At 43.3% G+C, this 19,011-nt stretch overlaps 1 protein-coding gene across 9 annotated transcripts in view; it reads right to left on the bottom strand.

Annotated features, from left to right (window-relative positions):
- RASGRP2 (RAS guanyl releasing protein 2) overlaps positions 1–19,011 on the bottom strand; it is a 304,234-nt gene that overhangs the window by 218,027 nt on the left and 67,196 nt on the right. The window contains exon 1 of one of the 9 annotated variants that reach the window (XM_044269508.1): positions 2,404–2,436. The exons of the other annotated variants lie outside the window; for them this stretch is intronic. The gene's annotated coding sequence lies outside the window, so the exon portion shown is untranslated. Of the gene's footprint in view, positions 1–2,403; positions 2,437–19,011 lie in introns of those variants that run through there. 9 annotated transcript variants of the gene reach the window in all.

Raw genomic sequence — 19,011 nt, forward strand, 5'->3', positions numbered from 1 at the left:
TCACTCACCTACCGTGACATCTGCGGTTGTAATCACCCTCCCTGGTCCTCCAGGTTCTGATCTGCACTGTGTCCTGACTGCATGCAGCATCAGCACGTAGTGAACATAGGCGCACACTATGACCCGATGCTGTGCGATATTAGGTCACAGTGCAGCATGGGCCGGAAGAAGACCAGGGAGTGGTGAGAGGAACTGCAGAGTGGCAGAGCCGTCCGAAGCAAGCGAGGCAAATATTTATTTTTTTCTATGTCTGATCTGACGTCTGATGGGGGTCTGATCAGAGGCTGATGGGGTTCTGATTTGAGTCTGATAGGGGTCAGATCTGAGGCTTATGGGCGGCTGATCTGAGGCTCACGGGGGTCTGATCTGAGTTTGATGGAGGCTGAGGTGTCTGATCTGAGGCTGATGGAGGTTGGGGCGGTATTATATGGGGCTGATAGAGCTTGGGGGTCTGATAAGGGTCTGATATGAGGTCTGGTGGAGCTTGGGGATCTGATTTTGGGGTCTGATCGGAGGTCTGATGAAGAATGAGGGTATGATTTGGAGGTCTGATGAAGATTGGGAGTCTGATCAGATGAAAAAAACTGATTTTCCTCCTGTAAATCCTATGTGTGTCTTTTAGTCTGGTGGGTCTTATAGTCTGAAAAATATAGTACTATGTGTCACAATAGGACCTTCTGAAAACCTAGCTGAGACACTGCTCTTCAGTTAAGCAAATCTTTTCAGGGGGCACTTCTCTTTCACAAGGTTCTAAATCAAAACTCTCCTCTAACAACTTTGTTTGTTTCTGCTCCAAAAGCCAGGTAAATAAGCAGGAGAGAAGTGGACGTACATTGAGAGTTGTGATAAGCTCACCTATTCTAGCTCTTAGATGGAACAGAGAAGCAGGAGGGGGCTTGGCTTGAGAGTCAGTCAATTAGATCTGTGCTCTATCTAAAGGGCATCTGTCACTATAATTGGCGCAGTGAAAAACTCAGAGCAGGGATGAGTGTTCCGAGATCTTCACTGCACTGGTGCATGTGCGAAATTTCTGAGCCAGGGCCCTGTCAATCCCAATGGAAGGGTGTTTTGCTGGACAGGTTACCAGTACTCTAATAATTATTACAGTTCTGAATCATTTACTACAGCCTTGCTCTCAAATGTCTCAGATATATTATCCTGTGTCTTATTCTGGCACAAATATTTTTCTCCTCCTATACTATAAATAATAAAATGATATCTTAATACCCAGCCAAGGTTTTAAAGGCTTGGAACTCTCTCCTATTGGGAAAGGCTTGGCCTCTGGAAGCATATATTACCATTAACCCAAGGTAAGGACTCAGTGTTTTGCCCAATCTAAAGCACTATTAAATTGCTTAATACCAAACTGAAGGTGAGGCTGCTAAGCTGCTCGCATGCAGAGTTTAACTGTAATCTTGGGGGACTTGATTGGGTTGGGTTTTGTCCCGGGTGGGTAGGGCTAATTTAAAACCACTAGGCTTAAAAATGCCATTTACTATATTGACACAAAAATATGGAAAAATCTAGCTTCCATAAAAATCCATAGTTTATTTGTGGAAAAAACATAAAACATCAAATACAAAGACAACCAGCTCTGTCCACTGCACAGGTGACAGAGCTGTTAAGTTCATATGTCGGACGTACTGTAGAACAGCTGATCAATATTTTCCCTCTCACATAGTTTTTCAAAATGTATAAGGATACAATAAAACTTATTCAAATTATTTTAATGATGGTACAAAACACCTGTCTTTCAAAAAAGAGATACATTATCAATGTAACTCTTATAGACACTTATGGATAGACTGCTCTATCATAAAACTCTTTTAGAGACTGATCCGAACAGAGTGTTATAAACTTACAGTTGTGTTTAAAATTATTCAACCCCCAATGCTGTAAAGGGTTTTAGGGAATTTAGTGTACATTTGTAATTGTGTTCAGAATGAAATCTTACAAGGACTTTTTAAAGAACCAAATGCAACTAAAATTACATCAATTGTTTTTGTAATACATTATTAAATGTTTTTCTTGTGATTTCTTCATTGACACAATTATTCAACCCCTTAAAGACTACCACTCTTAAGAACAGAGGTTCATTCAAGTGTTTTCGATCAGGTATTGAAAACACCTGTGGATGTCAAGGAGCATCAATCAAGCATAATAAGCACCAATTAGGCAGATTTAAAAGGACTGTGATACTCAGCTCCTTCTAGACATTTACTGGTGTGTTTACAAACATGGTGAAGTCAAGAGAATGGTCCAGGAAGACAAGAGAAGAGGTGATTTCTCTTCACAGGAAGGGCAATGGCTATAAGAAGATTGCAAAGATGTTAAACATACCAAGAGACACCATAGGAAGCATCATTCGCAAATTCAAGGCAAAGGGCACTGTTGAAACGCTACCTGGTCGTGGCAGAAAGAAGATGCTGACTTCGACTGCTGTGTGCTACCTGAAGCGCAAAGTGGAGAAAAGTCCCCGTGTGACTGCTGAGGAACTGAAAAAAGATTTGTCAGATGTGGGTACTGAAGTTTCAGCTCAGACAATAAGGCGCACACTGCGTAATGAAGGCCTCCATGCCAGAACTCCCAGGCGCACCCCCTTGCTGTCTCCAAAGAATAAGGCTACTTTCACACTAGCGTTCGTCGGTCCGCTCGTGAGCTCCGTTTGAAGGAGCTCACGAGCGGACCCGAACGCCTCCGTCCAGCCCTGATGCAGTCTGAATGGAGCGGATCCGCTCAGACTGCATCAGTCTGGCGGCGTTCAGCCTCCGCTCCGCTCGCCTCCGCACGGCCAGGCGGACAGCTGAACGCTGCTTGCAGCGTTCAGCTGTCCGCCTGGCCGTGCGGAGGCGAGCGGATCCGTTCAGACTTACAATGTAAGTCAATGGGAACGGATCCGCTTGAAGATGACACCATATGGCTCAATCTTCAAGCGGATCCGTCCCCTATTGACTTTACATTGAAAGTCTGAACGGATCCGCTCAGGCATCTTGCGCACTTAGAAATTTTTCTAAGTTATTAATGCAGACGGATCCGTACTGAACGGAGCCTCCGTCTGCATTAATATGATCGGATCCGTTCAGAACGGATCCGATCAAGCGCTAGTGTGAAAGTAGCCTAAGAAGAGTCGACTGCAGTATGCCAAAAGTCATGTGGACAAACCACAAAAGTTTTGGGATAGTGTTCTGTGGACTGATGAAACAAAATTAGAACTGTTTGGGCCCATGGATCAACGCTATGTTTGGAGGAGGAAGAACAAGGTCTATGAAGAAAAGAACACCTTGCCTACTGTGAAGCATGGCGGGGGGTCAATCATGCTTTGGGGCTGTTTTGCTTCTACAGGTACAGGGAAGCTTTAGCGTGTGCAAGGTACCATGAATTCTCTTCAGTACCAGGAGATATTGGATGAAAATGTGATGCAGTCCGTCACAAACCTGAGGCTTGGGAGACGTTGGACCTTTCAACAGGACAATGATCCCAAGCATACCTCCAAGTCCACTAGAGCATGGTTGCAGATTAAAGGCTGGAACATTTTGAAATGGCCATCGCACCAGACTTAAATCCGATTGAGAACCTCTGGTGGGACTTAAAGAAAGCAGTTGCAGCGCGCAAGCCTAAGAATGTGACTGAACTGGAGGCTTTTGCCCATGAAGAATGGGTGAAGATACCCGTAGATCGCTGCAAGACACTTGTGTCAAGCTATGCTTCACGTTTAAAAGCTGTTATAACTGGAAAAGGATGTTGCACTAAGTACTAAGATTGAATGTCACTTAGCGGTTGAATAAAACTGATAATGATGTGAGTACAGAAAATACATTTGTGGTTATTTCATTATAAATGTTATGTTATTTTTGTCTGACTTACAAGTGCCTCTTTGATTTAAAGGGGTTGTCCAGGTTCAGAGCTGAACCTGGACATCCCTCCATTTTCACCCCGGCAGCCCCCCTGACATGAGCATTGGAGCAGTTCATGCTCCGATGCTCTCCTTTGCCCTGCGCTAAATCGCGCAGGGCAAAGGCATTTTTCTGAGTTCCGGTGACATACCGGGCTCTCTATGGGGCTGACAGGCAGCCCGGTGACGTCACCGGCACTGATGGGCGGGATTTGGCTCTGCCCTAGCCAGTAAAACGGCTAGGGCAGAGCTAAAGCCCGCCCCTCAGAGCCGGTGACGTCACCGAACACACTGCTGGGCGGAAGTTACCGCCCGGCAGTGTGTTATTGAAAACACAAGAGCCTGTGCCCTGCGCGATCTAGCGCAGGGCACTGGAGCGCATCGGAGCATGAGATGCTCCGATGCCAGGCTCAGGAGGGCTGCTGGGGTGAAAATAAGGGTATGTCCGGGTTCAGCTCTGAACCCGGACAACCCCTTTAATTGTAAACAAGATGACTGAAATGATCAAAATCAATGTCAAACTGGCCAAAACACTCAATTTCAGTGGGGGTTGAATAATTTTGAACACAACTGTACATAACTAGAGTTCTGCAGTGTATGTCCTTCCACCAAGCACCCACCGCTGCTCCAGTGCTCCAGTCTGTGTGACAGCAGAAATCATGAGAAGCGCATGCAGCAGTCGCATCACCGTTCTCCTAAGGTTTGGCTGGTCTGCCAGTTGGAGACTTGGGGCAGAAAATCATTCAGGGGTCTGGTTTGGCATTCAATCAGAGGTGCCAAGTACCCATAATTGCATATAGATTTCAGGTTCATGTTTTTGCTTTTGGGCATTGTACTGTACCTGCTTGTTAGCCCCCTCTGACTTCTCTGATTACACATCTTTTTACCTGCACCTTTTTGGCTCCATCTTCATAACACAGAGTCAAAATTACTACCAAGTCCAAGGACCCCCTACCGCCACCAACACAACAAGAGACACATTACCTTTTTTTGTCCCACCACATATAAGGTGCCATTTCAATCCCATCCTGCAAGTCCAAGCCTCACAAATTGATACCCACTGCATTCAGAGAAACTTCAAAACTCCATAACCCCCAGATTTCACCTCCATATGCCACACCGAGATACCCCCATCCATGATCAAGAATCTACACACCACCCTATTCGCCTTAAAGGGGTTGTCTCACCTCCCTCTTTGCAGGCTGTCTCGCTGCTCTCAGGGCCTCTCTTCCTTGCTTGCGGGGGGTGGAGCTGAACTCTGAGATACAAAGCACAGCAGGCCTGGCGCCAAGGAAGTAACCCTTCCCCTTGCTTCAGGCGTGCTCAGAGGAGATTCAGCCTCTGGGATAACAGAGAAGATCATGACATGCCCCATACCCCAGTAGTCATGTTCACATAATGTGCCTGCCCTGTAGCTGTGCTATTGATCCATGCAGTTTGGACAGAGCTCAGACGAGGTGCCTGGGGCAGGGAGTGAATGCGTATGCACAAGTCTTAGTGTGCACTCGCTACCCTGAAACCCGGCCACTGCAGCACCCGGAGCATTGATATTTGTGTGTCTGCGCGGCCACCGCTCTGAACGTTACAGTGGTGGCCGTAACCCCTAGAAACGAGCATGTAATTTGGGGGTATAAAAATGCTAATTACCGGAGTCACAGCCATATTTGAAAATGTATGTATATTGAAGATACCTTCACTGGACAACAAGTAAGTGATTTACAGTGGATTTGTGAGGTGAGACAACCCCTTTAACACGAGCGAGTATTCCACGCGGTTGCAATGCGTGATGCGAACGCATTGCGCCCGCACTGAATCCGGACCCATTCATTTCAATCGGCCTGTGTACATGAGCGTTGTTTTTCACGCATCACTTGTGCATTGCATGAAAATCGCAGCATGTTCTATATTCTGTGTTTTTCTGGCCCCAAAGAAGTGAATGGGACTGTGGGAAAATCGCATCCACAAGCAAGTGTGGATGTGTTTTTAACAGATAGTTGCTAGGAGAAGTTGTTTGTAAACCTTCAGTTTTTTATTACGCGCACAAAAAACGCATCAATGCTCATTTCACCCGCACAATAAAAACTGAACAGAACACAATCGCAGGTAAAACTGAATTAACTTGCATGCGAAATCACTCATTTTTAACTGAATGCATCCGGACCTAATCCGTATCGCTCGTCTGCAAGGGGCCTGATCCTAGCCTTATTCAACCTATCCACAGACCTCGCTTCATATCTTCCTTAGCGAAAAAACTTACCAGACAGTCACCAAACCTGGAAAACACAGACCACAAACAAAAGAGGTTGAATTTAATATCCTTCACAAGTTCTCAAAATGGACGCACTCCTAAGTCATTGTCTCCCATGTGAAGAAATAGGGAGAAGCAACCTATCCAACAGACCACACGAACAGACCGCCGCTTCAAAAATTACCAAGTGCCATACCACCTTCTCCCCAAATGCCAACACACCCACACAAAAAAGGCCCAGTAAAAAAATATACCCTAACAAGCTGGGACAGATGTATGACTGGAACCTGGCGGATTCTCAATGCCCAAAACACTGGACTATCTCTTCACCATAACCATGCCTCACTGTCTCTGTGGCTGCTCTGATTCTAAAGGAGTCCCCCCTTAAAGACGAAGGCTCCAAGCCCTGGTCTTTTACACACAACCTAAAACCCTACACAAACTGGACACAAGACACTGCCTGTACATACCCCATAACCCCACAAATATTGAAAAAGGCAAACCCTTGAACTCAGATCCTTAAAGGGGTTATCCAATTTCTCAAAACCCCCCACATGTGCCAGGCACCTCACCGGTATTATACTTACCCCGCTCCCCGCTCCCGGTGCCTGCACCGCCGCTGCTGCTTCTCCCTGCACACGAAAACATCCGGTGTCGGGGGGAGCAGCCAATGGCAGACCGGGATGGAAACGAGCCTCGTTAGCATCCGTGTGCAGAGAGAAGCAGCAGTGGTGGTGTGGGGACCAGGAGCGGCGCAGGGATCGGGGTAAGTATATTACCTCTGAGGGGCCCGCCACATGTGGGTGGGGGTATTAAAGAAATTGGACAACCCCTTTAAACAAAACCACCCAAACTCCCTGCCCTAACTGGCCTGTCTTAGAGAGAGGAATACGGAATGCCACCCTATCCAAATACAAATTCACCTCTTCATGCAACAACCCACTCGCTCTCTCCCTATTCACACTAAGACTAACAAGCTCCCTAGTCTCAGAGCCCCCAAAAACATTAAAGAAAATCCCAAAAGAAACAACTGCACCACCTCTTCTGATGTACAGACTTGTCCCACCTGTGAACCCTATTCCGTGAACAAGGCATGAAATGGGCTGCCTATGATTTTCAACAACTGCCCCTGTATACAACTCTTAAGAACCTGTAACCTGAAAACCCCCATTACTTAAAAGGGTTTCATAGCTGAACCCTGACATACCCATAATTTCACCCAGGCAGCCCCTCTAATGTTAGCATCGGAGCATTTCATGCTCAGATGCTCTCCTTTGTCCTGCGCTGGATCGCACAGGGCAGAGGCTCTTTTATTTACAATAACACACTGCCAGGAGGAGACTTCCGCCCGGCAGTGTGTTCCGTGACGTCACCGGCTCTGATGGGCGGGCTCAAATTAGGGGGGCTGCCTGGGTGAAAATGGGGATATGTCTGGGTTCAGCTCTGAACCCGGACAACCCCTTTGAAACCAAAAGCCATGCCAGCCATAAAGCAATTTATAAGTGACAATGACCATCTATCTTCATAACACTGACCCACTAACAACAGAAGAAGTATTTCTGCATACGGGTCAGGCACACTCAGCTTACGGCACCACTGTTCCCACAGGCACCATGCCCTCTTATATGCTCCCCATCTATAGTCAGCGAATCCTTAAGCAGCTCCCTACAACTCCAAGGGCAAATCCCACATCTCCTCCACAGCTCCTGGAACTGCTCCCTCTTTAAATGAGACAAAGCATTGGCCCAAAACAGGGACCGCCATACTCCTCATACTTAAAGACAAACATACTGTAGCAGAATTAGTTACCAGTTACCTTGACAATAGGCCCCAAAACTATCCTCCCCTTCTCTGCATCAGTATACAGCTCAAAATCCATTGCCTCGGAATGTGCTGACTTCCGGTTCCGGTGCCGACATGAGAAAAAGCTTGCTCTGCCTAACCTAGCCATGAAATCTGCTTGCTCCCCATCTATGCGCTTAACAGCACAGATATCTCCTACAGCCCTGAATCCAGGGAGTTTATGGATCGATTTCTAACAAATATGGGGAGCAAGACCAAGTCGAAACCACAATCAAAAGCTGCACCAGCGGAACTCAAGATGGTGGAACACGCTAACATGGAAACGACACATGACTTTCCTGCAGACTCCGAAAAAGCAGATCCTGAAGTATGTGGGGACTAACCACCTATAGACTATAAACTGCTGGCAATTTAGGTCAGCAATCGCATTTTGCCCTACCTCCAACAGTCTTTGTCGACGACGGTGGCGTCATTGTATAATGCACTACAAGCTGAGGTAACTAGACATACTGAGCGCTTGGAATGCATGGAAAACTGAATAAGTGCACTAGAGGTAGAAGTGAATAACTCCCAAGCACAGCTACATGAAGCCTTGCAGGACAACAAGAGGCTGTGAGACAAAATCGATGATATGGAGAACCACTCCAGGAGAAGCAATTTACTCATAGTCGGCCTACCGGAAGACGTACCTATGAAGGATCTCCATCTGATCTGTGAACAAGAGCTCCTGGCAGCGTTGGGCAAGTTTATGAATGCAGACTCTGTAGCTGAACAAATAGTAGCAGGAGATATGAACACTGTATTTGATTGGGAAGAGGATAGGAGATCAGACAGGGGGCGCATACCCCCTGCCAAGAGACCAGAAAACACACTCATGGAATTGTTAACCACCTCGGGACTTACTGACCCTTGGAGAGTCTTGAACCCTGAAAGAAGAGAGTATACCCATTACTCTAATGCCCATAAGTCTTGGTCAAGCATAGGTTATGTACTACTCTCTCCCTCATTGTTTAGTAGGTGTGTACGAACCCAGGTAGAAGACCTAATAATATCAGCCTGAAGATTCCCCACTGACATGTATAAAGATAAGGAATTTCGTGGCCATCTTGAGGGATCGTGGAGAGAATATATACACGACAATGAGATACTTGATAGGCCGTAACTGACTTGGGATGCTGTTAAAGCAGTTATTCGAGGCAGACTAATCTCTTACATGATAGGGCTAAAAAAACTAAAAATGTCCAGAAATCGAAGCTTAGTGAGTTCCTGAGAAAAGCCTACTCTGACTTCAAGGCAACCCCCTCCCTGATATCAGAAAACCAGTGGAAAAAGGCAAAACAAGAATATGAAACTTGGTTACAGAGAAGAAAGCTGATGTTCAAATCTTATAAAGAGCCTCAGTTTTACACTTTTGGAAACAAATCATGCAAATTACTTGCCAGACTGGCTAGAGGTCAAGGAACAACCATTCATATACTGGCACTGAAAGACAGCTCCGGTAAGATTCAACATGACCCCAAGAAGATCAATGATATATTTAAAGAGTTTTACCATAATCTATATCAGGAGAAGGGGAGCAACTTAGAAGAGGCAAGCGATTGGTTGGAGAAAGTACATCTGCCTATGTTGTCATTGGAAGATTAAGTTAACATTAATTCCCCAATCACACAATTGTAAGTGAGACAAACCATAGCTAATCTAACATTGGGTAAAGCTCCCGGTCCAGATGGCTACTCCGGGGAATTCTTGAAGACTCTAAAGATGGTTAGTTTTGCTAGACTCCTATACCATATGCAGACCATACCATTACTAATTAAGCATTCCGATATCGCAAATATCAAGGCGGCTTTTTGTTCCTTTATATAGAAGACAAGGCGGTCGAGAATATCACTACATAAATCACAGCTAGGGAAAGAAGAAGGTGGGTTAGATTTCCCTGACATTAGAAGATATAACTTACGAAGCAACTTGCACCATTGTTTAGGTGGGTGTCGCAGTCTAGTTACTTTCCCAACTACTTACTAGAGGCCACCATAGTACAATCTTGGTCACTATCAGCTTTATTGCATACTAGATACTCATGTTTACTTCCTAATGTCAAAAAGAGTCTTTTAATTAAGGATACCATAGCCACGTGGAAGGCCACCATAAAGATGTATAATCTACTGTTTCTACTATCCAAACAGTCAAATCTTTGGGGGTCACCCAGAATTCCAGTAGGGCTTGCATAATAAACACTTCCAGAAGTGGAGGGACAGAGGCATACAGGTTATATGGCATGACTCGAAGAAATGTACCTCACACCTTCCTGGAATTGTGCAGTAAATTTGTGCTGACTCCATCATGATTTTTGGCATACCTCCAAATAATTGGATTCCTAAACCTGAGGCTCTGAGATATTTCAAAGGAATTTGCCCCTACGCAATATGACTTACTTATTCAGGGAAACACTCCAACTCCCTTTTCACTGTCCGACTTGACAATCAGATTGAGTAAAACCTGCCCAAGTTACTCCACGGTTTATCTGTTTAAACTCTGGAGTAGACAACTGCTGATCCCGGAGCTACATGATACAATTCTACAAGGCTGGGGAAGGGTTAGGAAGGCAATACCCAACAAAATATGGAGAGAAACCCAATTCAAGATAATGCATAGGGCAATCTATGGTTTTTATGACTCCCGCCTTCTAAAAGAAGGGAGACAGAATTACTAGTTATCCCAAATACCATCACCCAAACTCAGACTTATTACAAGGTTTATGGCTATGTCCACACTGGGAAGTGGTAAAGGCCTTAGCCGCAAATCTGATGAATATAGACATCCCATTGTCCCCGGAATTTGTTTTATTCCATTGGCAGCCTGAGGGGCAGTCTACCTCCCAAATATACATGTGAGTCTTCTTAGAGCTAAAAGGTGTTTGCTACAATGGTGGCTAAAACCCACAACCCCAACTCCTACTATATTCATACAACAAATGAAACACTGCCTGAGCTGGAATTTTTGGGAGAACACTCCAAGGAGGATTTAATAGAGAACCTTATGAAAAAGTGGAGGAGATTTGCGCAGCATGGAACCATGAGTAAGTGAAGCTTTTGGTTAAATCCTTTTGTACCACCAAATGGTTTCTAACAGAACAATTAAAGGGTACCCTGGGAAGTCTAGAAGTAGCAGATAAATAAAGTATTCTCGTAGAGATAAAGGAAAGCTAGAAGATCTGAGTACCATATTGGCTGTCCGTGGTCTCTCTGGGGCGATGGGTGGTCTTGGAGTGGAGAGGGGGGAGGGAGGGAAATGTTACCATAAGGGAGTTACTGTATTACTCTTATGTTGGATTCTTTTCAGAATTGAAATAAAGAGAAAAAAAAAGAAGGAGCAGGAGGTAGCTAAATGTGGAAAATATGATTTTGGTAAAACTTTGGTAAAATGCACAATCCTTATAAGAGAAATATCTATATCTTTGTACAAGTTGTCTTTGTGCCAGCCATTTTGTTCTGTACGGATTAATGAAGAAATTTAACCAGCTGATTCATGAATGTATCTGCTTCCACCTGCTTCAACTAAAATGATGCTTAAAAAAAAATCCATTGCCTCACCACATCAGACATCTGAAATAACCTCCCATTATACTGATCCAAAAAGGACATCCAAACTCAGAGATCATTATGCAATTTCCTGCAGGGCCTGGTGTAATGATGTGGCAGTCTGACACTTCCTTTACTTGAGTTAACATTTATAGCCGACAATCTGCCACTTTAGGTCCAGTAATGTATACCTGAGCGGACATTTACACCTAATGTTCTCCCAGATACTCAGATACTGTTTATCTGTTCATTGTTTTCTACCATTCCTTTATGGTCTTTTTGGCAATTACATACACAGTGCCCTATGATGTGCATTTGAACAAACAATGTTGTCAAAGACTTTGTACTTTAAATGTATTGTTGTCTTTACTGGTTGTAGGTTTTCAAAAATGTAAAAAATATATATATATATATATATATATATATATATATATATATATATATATGATAAATAACTTCAACATACAATAATGCTACAGTGTTGATCCAGAGAAAGACCCTATGAGGCAAAAAAGCAACACAAAATACCCTCCCAACTGCAAAATATAGCAAACATAATAAATATTAGATTGATATTTATTTATTTATATTACTGACTTATGTAATGCTGACATGCTGTGCTTTTCAGACATTATCATCACTTGCTGTCCCCAATGGGGCTCACAATGTACTGTAGATTCCCTATCACTACCTGATAGGTGACCCGGAGAAAAACCCACGCAAACATGAGGAGAACATATAAACTCCAATAAACTTTCTTTGGCAATGTACATTTTATAACGTATAGAATTAATACTTTCAAAATCTTTTTTAGACATGACACAATGATGAGATATTAGTTATCCAAATTGTGCAATTCAGCTTCATTGTGATTTCATTTAATCGAACCTTGCATTTTTCAGGAGCTGGATATTTTTAAAGGTCGAATTTTGCTGACCATATAATTTGTTTATTATTTATTGTACAGGAAAAATATTAAAAATTTGTAAAAAAAATGAAATGTACATATACCCTGACTAAGGGCATTAAAAAGTGTCCTAGGTCCTCCTAAGCACAATTATATGGGTTTGGCCTCATGCACACGACCATTGTTGTGGTACGCTTTCGAGCCCCATTTTTTGAGGACCCATTCACTTCAATGGGTCAGCAAAAGATGCAGACAGCATTCCGTGTGCTGGACGCAGTCATTTTTCACCTTCCTGACCAGGCCATTTTTTGGAAATTTGACATGTGTCAATTTAAGTGGCAATGACTTTGGAATGCTTTTACTTATCTAAGCCATTCTGCGATTGTTTTTTCGTGACACATTGCACTTTGTGGCAAAGGCAAATTTGAGTCAATATGTTTTACCTTTATTTATTTAAAAAAAAAAAGGCCAAAATGTATAGAAAATATTGAAAAATTAGCTATTTTCTAAATTTTAATTTCTCTGCTGTAAAGACAAATTGTGATACTTCATAAAATAATTATTAACATTCCCCATATGTCTACTTTATGTTTACATCATTTTGTAAAATGGCATTTTATTTTTTGGGGTCTTAAAAGCTTAAAATTTAAGAAGCAATATTTAAAATTTTTAAGGAAATTTCCAAACTCCACAATTCAGTTTTGAAGTCACTTTGTGGGCACTTTGTTAACCGTTTACATGTCTCACAAGAATTAAGGGATAATGGCATCAAAATTTCACCTTTTTGCAAGTTGTACATTTTAATAATTTTTTCCTGTAAGGCAACAAGGGTTAACAGCAAAGCAAACCTCACTATTAATTTCCCTAATTCTGCAGTTTACATAAACATCGCCGTATGTCATCATACACTGCTGTTTGGGCACACGGCAGGGCTCAGAAGGAAAGGCATGTATGGTTTTTCGAGGGCAGATTTTGCTGGAATGAGTTTGGGGTACCATGTCATATTTAAGGTCATACCCCTACAGTAAAAACTTCCATAAAGTGACCCTATTTTGGAAACTAGACCTGTCAAGGAATTTATTGAAGAGTGTACGGACATTTTGACCCCCACAGTCATTTCATAGAATTTAGAAACACAAATTAAAATTTTCATTTCTTCCAATATAAAGTTGCATAAGCTCCCATTTTTTCATTTTCACAAGGGGTGACAGGTAAAAAAAAACTGAATAGAGAACGGAGTAGATCATGTGATATTTTTATAGAACAGTTCATTACGAACGTGGCAATACCTAATATGTCTATTTTTTTATTTTTTTTCAGTTTGCATTCTTACACAATAAAAGCATTTTTGAAAAAAAAAACTGTTTTTGTGTCACTTTTTTTTATTTTTCTGCCGATCGTCTTGTGTAGGGGCTCATTTTTTTACAGGATGAGGTGACATTTTCAGTGGTACCATGTTGGGGTACAATTCTCACTACTATACTTTTTGTAAGGCAAAGTGACCAAAAAAATGCCTATTTTGGCTCTGCTTTTATTTTATTTTTTTATGGCGTTCATCTGACAGCGTAGATCATGTGATATTTTTATAAAGCCGGATATTATGGATGCAGCGATACCGGCGTTCATCTGACAGCGTAGATCATGTGATATTTTTATAAAGCCGGATATTATGGATGCAGCGATACCTAATATGTGTATTTTTTTATTGTATATAGCTTGATGAAGGGAAAGGGCCCATTTATTAATTTTTTTGCTTGAAACTTTAACTTTATTATTTTTAAAAAACACTTATTTATTTATTTTTGTCCTACAGTGGGGCATCAACTTTTAGGGGTTTGCTCCCCTCTACAATGCATTACAATACACAGTGTATTAAACTGGGTCTCACAGGCTTCTGTATGCCTATGGAACGCATCGGCTGCCGCTGCCGCTGATTGAGCCGGCGCAGTTTCTGTACCCACCCAATCAGCACACAAAACATGTAGGCAGGCTGTTGGCAGGTCACTTCCCGCTGTGCCATACATGTTGGGAAGTGATTAAGAGACCAATGTTTTCCACTTCAAATGTGCCTTCACATGCTTGTCTCCCCATTCAAATGTATGGAACTGTTTTTTAGTCACGGAAATTTCTTCAAGAAAATCCACAGCATGTGAAGGCATTCTATGGCCTTTTTCAGTAATTGTGCATTTTTAGTGGCATTTTTTGCAGTGTTTTTAGCTGTAAAAATGCCAATTCCAGATGTTAACAGGAGGTCTATATGAAATATGATACCCAGGTCACACAAGTGTTTTTTTGTTTTTTCTTTTGCTGATGGGGAAAAAGCTAGAAAAAACACAGTTCACACAAATGTTTGAAGATAAATGCCACAAAAATCACAGCAAAAAACACAGGTGCCCTAAAAAACACATGAGCGTATTCTAGCATTTTTTTTACTGGCAAGAAAATGCCAGTGCATTTGACCCTGACACCTTTTCCCACATCTCATATGATTAATTCCTACTACCTTTGTATGTTGTTTATATAAGGTACTAGCATAACGACCAGGCTTCACACGGGTATATTTACTCTATTTCATTTAACGTTTCTGTGTGTCATTAAAAGATATCGACAGTATCCACTATAACAGTGACATCTACAGTACCCCGTCCCTTTAACATTGACCTCCACAGCGGCCTGCCCCGTAACATCCACAGCACCCTCCTCTTTAACAGTGACCTCCACAGCGGCCGTCTCTTTATTAGTGACCTCCACAGTCACTCTCATGAACAGCTCACTTTTAGACAGCAGCACTGTACTGTCTGAGTGTGAGCTGCAGAGAGAAAGTCACCCTCCCTCCCACCCCTGCAGCTGACAGAAGTTGATTTTTACCTTCATTTTTTTAATCCCCATCGGCTGCGAAGTGGGAGAAGGCATTGCCTAACCTAATTGGGGGGTGGCTTGGTTTTTAATTCTGTCTTTTGAGGGTGGCCTGAATGGCCACCCTACCTGCCCCCTGAACTGCGACCTCCAGAGCACTCCACTTCCTTAACAGTGTCATCCACAGCACCCTGCCCCTTTAAAACTGACCTACAGCAATGAAGAAAAATGGCTGGGTTGTTATGGAAACCTGGTGTAAAACTGTGTGTATGTGGAGACTAAGGGCCTGTGAGCTTCTATTGGCTGATAAGGGTCATGTGACCATGCTTCCATTGGCTAATGCATTTTTTGGGAATATCTCAGAACTGAGATCCATTCTAAAACCTTCCCGGACACCTGATGTATCTGTGTGCCAAATTTCGTAATTGTAAATGCGACGGTGCGGATTCCTTTAGTGGACATACATACACACTCAGCTTTATATATTAGATTCAGTATTGTCAATGTAGCACTGTGCTGTATGGTAGGAATCTATACTAATAGTGATCGAGTTATTTATTGTTACTATCTATATTGTGAAAAGATGCAATAAATTACAGGAACAAACAAGTAGTAAAAGCAAATGCCTAAATAGCTATTTTATATGAGTGCATATTCTCTGCCAATAACCTAGAGTAGTTATATTTTTATTCATATGCGCATTCCACAAGATTACTCTCAAAAATACAGTGACAAAGAAACTGCATTATCAGCTTGGCAAACCAGAACTATATTTATTTGTATGGAAATAACTCAGCACTAAAAGTTACAAAAAAAATTCCACTAGCCCCCACCACCACCAACACCGTTAAATACGTTTTTGTTCCTCTATCAGGAGAGTATTGACATGTAAGCAGAGGCGTTGGATGGTCTCAGCTAAGCAAATTACTTGAAATTCGATTTGGGTCCGAATTGATTCTACCCGAATCAAAAGTGTTCCAAATGTCCAAAGCACAACGTGCCATTTATGTTAGAGGGTGGGTGAGGGTGGACCAACACTCTACAGTGGAACAGTTCATCACCAAAATTAACCAGGGGGCTACCAGACATGTGTCTAAAACAACAGTTCAGGAAACTTTACTGCATATGGGGCTTCAAAGAAGACGGATGCTTACTGTACCTCTGCTAACAAAGTTGCATCAGCAGAAAAGTCTTACATTTTCACGTCAGTTTTTGAATTGGACCTCTGCTCATTGGCAAGGGGTTGCCTTCTCCAATGAGTCACATTTTCTGGTACATTGAATGGATGGACTTGGCGTGTCAGGTGAGAAACATCGAAAAACAAACTCCCTGCAACCAATGGTGGAAGAACACAAGCTGGTGGTGGTATTGTTATGATCTGGGGAATGTTTTTGTGTCATCCTCTGGAACCATTCATCCATGTGGTAGGCATTCTCAACTGAGTGGCTATGCATCCATCCTTGCAGGATGTACACCCATACATGCTGATTGTCTTCACTAGGGCAGATGGGATCTCCCAGAAAGACATGGCTAGAAATGTCCAACAGTGGTTGGAAGAGCCTGACCAAGACTTTGAAGTACCACACTGTCCCTCCAAATCCCCAGACTAAGATTTATGTAACCATCTCAATCATGGTGTTCGCTCTATGGATCCGTCCCCACTCAACCTCCAGCAACTGTTGGGTGCACTGCAGTCAGCATGGCTACAGATACCCATGAAAACCTACCAGGACCTTATTGAGTAATACCCAGCCCATCTAGCCGCCGTACTGTGCTGCACATGGTGGTTACTCTGGAAATCAGCTGCAGTGGGAGCAATACAATATGTAACTTGAAGGACAGAAGATGTGCAGCTGTGTAGAGGTAGTGGTAGTAGGGGGAGTAGCAGTTGTGGCATCAGCACCAGCAGTAGCAATACAGTATAGAACATGATGGACAGGCAAATAGTGGATGTGGCACCGTTATCAGCAATTGCAGATCTATTCATTGGCCTCAGCCAGAGGTGTGTGAAAATTCTCATGGATCGATGCCACAATTTTGTCTGCTTGGGTGTGATGACACCACCTGCCATGCTAAATACCCCCTCTGAGAGGACCTTGGAGGCTGGACAAAAAGTACACAGATAGCAAACTGGGACAGTTCAGGCCACTATTCCAATCTGCCTGCCAAGAACTCCATGAGGTCAGGGAACAGGGTATGTGCTGGATAAAGGGCACAGTCCAGGTAGCACTGTGTGCATATCCGTTTTTGCTGGTGTGTGTCAGCTTGGTGTGGCACTTGAAAAAAACCTCAAACTGAATTAGCTGCTGAGTAACTGTGTGCAACAGGTGCCTGCTTGGCAAAAGCTGAGGCAAGCTGTGTACAGAGTATATCCTAATACAACTATTTTGCACCCCTTTCAGCATCAGGAAAACATTCCTCCATTTTGCTGTGATAGTAAAGGTCTAAAAGCATGAACATCCAGTAGTCACTATGCAGCTTGATGCTAATGATACGCTTGTCAGCACATAAGCAACTAAGCATGCAGCTTAGCAGCGTGCCTGAGTACCCAGTTCTTTAAGGCCACCCCCCTGCAATAATTGGTCATAGCCAATGTCGTAGTTGTCATCATCATCATCAGCCTTATCCTTCTGCACCACCAACTCCATCTCTTCCTGCTCCTCCTTCAGTGGTAGCTCCTCATCCTTATCCTCCTCCACTTCCTCCTTCATGGGACTTTGTCTGTGTGGGTCCCCAACAGTTGCAGGGAGATAATCAGAATGTGGAAGTTGTTCTTGGCTACGCTTCTGTTTACACATATGAAAGGAGGTAGGGGGAGTGGAAGCAACACTCTGCTCTGTTTCTGTTGGGGACAGGAGGATGCCCATTAAGGAGGATGTGGATATGCATCTGGTGTGAAAACTAGACTGACAGGACCACCAGTGTCAATAGGACCCGGGCTCACTTCTGTAGTGCAGAGCTGCCGCACCATGAAAAACATTGACCCAGTAAACCGTGAAAGGTATAAACATAGGAGTGCACCTTGCCGCACCATGACAGTTCCAGGAGTGACCCTTCTTGCCGCTATGTCAGATTACAAGGCAGGGATGTATTTTTAGGAGAAATAATGGAAGACAAGACAAATTTTGCTAAAAACGAATTCTCAATTAGGCAAAGTAGAGCTTACAGACGGCGGTAGTTACACTGCAAGTACACTGGAGAAAATTGATTTTGGGAACACAATTTTTATCAATTTTGGTGAAGACAAGAAACTTAAAGGGGTTCTCTGGGAATTGAGAAAATGAAAATACTTATGTGATGAATACCACCCCTCGTGTCCGCTGACGTCAACCACGTCGAGCTCACGAGACCTGGTATGATCACGGGGTTTACCAAAAACGTGAAGTTACGCCCTCCAGAGGAGCACGTAAGGTCAGGCTGGTATAGTTTACACACACACCTCCTGTCCACGCGGGCACAGAGAGGCAACAAGCTGGAAGGGCCTTTTCACTGCCGCAGTGAAAACAGCCCACACTCAGCCCGGGTAACTGCCACCAGTTTCTCGTTTGATATAAGCCCGGTCCGCTAACGGGATTATATAGGGTCAGAAACCAACCCACGGTAGCTTATAACTAGGCCAAAACACGGACGTGGGGATTCGTGATCGAGATACAAGATAGCACAAGATTAAATTATAGATTTAATCGCTATAAGAGCACACTAGATATAACACACTATACACAGA

This window comes from Bufo gargarizans, chromosome 10 (assembly GCF_014858855.1).
Source record: "Bufo gargarizans isolate SCDJY-AF-19 chromosome 10, ASM1485885v1, whole genome shotgun sequence".
NCBI classification, from domain to species: domain Eukaryota; kingdom Metazoa; phylum Chordata; class Amphibia; order Anura; family Bufonidae; genus Bufo; species Bufo gargarizans.